The 2,500-nt window shown below is 77.7% G+C and overlaps 1 non-coding gene across 1 annotated transcript; it reads right to left on the bottom strand.

Annotated features, from left to right (window-relative positions):
• Nucleotides 1-401: 401 nt before the first annotated feature.
• LOC142028295 (5.8S ribosomal RNA) lies at nucleotides 402-554 on the bottom strand. The gene has a single exon (XR_012649511.1). It is a non-coding gene; the product is annotated as a 5.8S ribosomal RNA (ribosomal RNA).
• Between the last annotated feature and the right edge of the window lie 1,946 nt (nucleotides 555-2,500).

Below are 2,500 nucleotides of genomic sequence, written 5' to 3'. Positions count from 1 at the left end.
GCACGCACACGCGCGCGCGGCAGCACGGCACGGTACCACCGCGGTACCCACCCGCAGACAGCCGCCCGCGCGGGAGGCCGGGGGCGAGGCCCGCACCTCCCCCCTCCTCTCTCCCCACCGCCGCGCCAGGCCCGACCGGCTCGACGAACCCTGACGGCCCCGGCGGGACGAGCTCCGACCAGCGGGTGCTCCAGGAGCGGGGAGCTTCGGAGCGCTCCCCGAGTCTCGATTTAGGGGGACGAAGGCCCTTGGCAGCGGCCGCCGCCGGGCTGCGGGGAACGACTCCCCGGGCCCGGGGCCGCGCGCGCGCGGGCCTGCGAGGCGCCCCAGCCGCGCCGCTGCGACCGCCGCCCCGCCGCGAGGCGAGGGGCGGCGGCACAGACGGGCGATTGATCGTCAAGCGACGCTCAGACAGGCGTAGCCCCGGGAGGAACCCGGGGCCGCAAGTGCGTTCGAAGTGTCGATGATCAATGTGTCCTGCAATTCACATTAATTCTCGCAGCTAGCTGCGTTCTTCATCGACGCACGAGCCGAGTGATCCACCGCTAAGAGTTGTCTGGCTTTCGGCACCGCCCCGCACGCGCGAGGGGGCCAGGACCGCTTCGCCACAGGCGAGCGGCCCCTCCGGAGGATGGCCCACCGCCCGCCCGCCCACCCCCCTCCGCACGCGCGGAGGGGGCACGGCGCAGCACGACGGAGAAGCCGCGCCTCTGCTGACCGTACGAGCACACACAGAGAAAGGGGGGGGGGGAAAGGAACGGAAAACTCCGAGCGGCGAGGCTGGGGAGCCCGCGCTCCCGACCGGCCTGGGAAATGCCTTGCTCGCATCGGAGGCGGCCCAGGCGCACGGGCTCGGCCCGGCCTCTGGGCAGAGGCAGCGATGCACCCGACCGCGCGCGGCCTGCCCACCACGCTCCGGACGACACGGCTGCTGCTGCTGCGGGGCAGCAGCGGGGAGCCCCACCGGCCCCGCACACGCCTCCGTGCCGGCTGCGCCGCGCTACGACAGCCAGCTCCCCCGGGCTCGTCCCGACGGCAACTCCGCGGCCACGCCAGCGGCTCCAAGAGGCGGCAACCGCCAGAGCCGGCGACGCACCGCCCGCGGCCTGCCGGACGGCACCCGCTGCCGCACCAGAGCGGCTGCCCTCCCGGAACCACCGCCACCGCTTCTCGCCTCGGCCCCTTCCACGGGCACGCCCCAGGTGGAAGGCGGACGGCGCTAAGCCGGGGACAGCGCCCGCTCTCCCCGTTTCCACGCGGAGACCGCGCGTGGGGTGCCCCCGCCCGCCCCCGCCCACCTGCCCGGCGCGGCCGGGAAGCGCGACGGGGAAGCGGCGGGCAGGGCCCGGGACGGGACAGCCGCGGCCGGCACCGGGCGCCCTCCGGCCGACCGACAGGCCGAGCGGCGCCGCCGCCGCTCAGCCGGGGTGCCGCCCTTGCCAGCAGCCAGTGGCGGGAGACCGCCGAGCGCTCGCCAGGGCGAGGGGGGGAACGGAGCGCAGCGCGGCGCAGCGCTGCGACGGAGTCGCGGCGGCCCGGCAGCCGCCCAGCGAGCCCCCACCGCGGGGACCCGCCACCCCGGGCAGTGAGCCCGCGCTCACGCCGGGGCCGCCCGTTTCGAGGCAGGCAGGCCGGCTACGGCCGACCGCACCGCGGTCTCCACCGAGACCGGACCGCGGAGAGGAGGGGGCAGCGGGACCCCTCCCCGGCACGGCTGCCCGCGGGATGAGCACGGGCGGCAGCCCACCAGGGCCTTCGTGGGAGGAACTCCCGGCCCCTTTAAGGCACCGCCGCCCGGCCGCCCCCCCGGGTCGCATCGAGCCGCCCGCGTCTTTAAACCTCCGCCCGGCTCCACGGCCTTCGACCCCCGGGCTCGCCGAGGGAGGGCCGCGGAGGCGCGGACGCTAGGTACCTGGCCCTGGGGTGAGGGAAACGACCTGAAGGCCCCGCGGGGGTGCCTCCCCCGCTGCCGCCCTCGGGGGAGCGTCCGCCCGCGGGGGCGCGCCCGACATCCACCGCCACCACCACGTCCTCCTTCCCGGGGCCCGGGGTTTCCCTCAGTAGCCCGGCGCTGCGCCCGGGAGGAGAGCCGTGGCTCGGGCCGCCCGCTGGCGCGGGACACAGCCCGGCGGGGGCCTCGCCCACCAGAGGAGGCGGCGGCGGCAGAGCGCCCCCCCCGCCCCGGCTCCCTCGTGGGGAGAGGTGCGGGGGGGAACGGCCGCCGCCGCCCCACCCGGCGCCACGCACCCGCCCGGAATGCCCGGAGGCCTTTCCCCTGCGCGGCCGGCCGGGCTGCTTCGCAGCAGCCCGACAAGGTGCGGGCAGGGCCGCGGGAGACGCCTCCCGCGACCCCGGAGGACCCTCTCCTCTCGCGCCGCTCGCGCCCTGCTGCCCCGTCCTCACCGCCGCTCGCCGCTTCTTCCTCCTTGCCCGAGCGGGCTCGGCCGGCGGGGCTCGTCACACCCCGCGCCGGCGTCCCCCCTTCCCGCGCACTGCCGCC

The sequence above is a fragment of the Buteo buteo genome, unplaced genomic scaffold (genome assembly GCF_964188355.1).
Source record: "Buteo buteo unplaced genomic scaffold, bButBut1.hap1.1 HAP1_SCAFFOLD_256, whole genome shotgun sequence".
Classification (NCBI taxonomy): Eukaryota; Metazoa; Chordata; class Aves; order Accipitriformes; family Accipitridae; genus Buteo; species Buteo buteo.
This window is presented reverse-complemented; position numbering and strand designations above follow the sequence as displayed.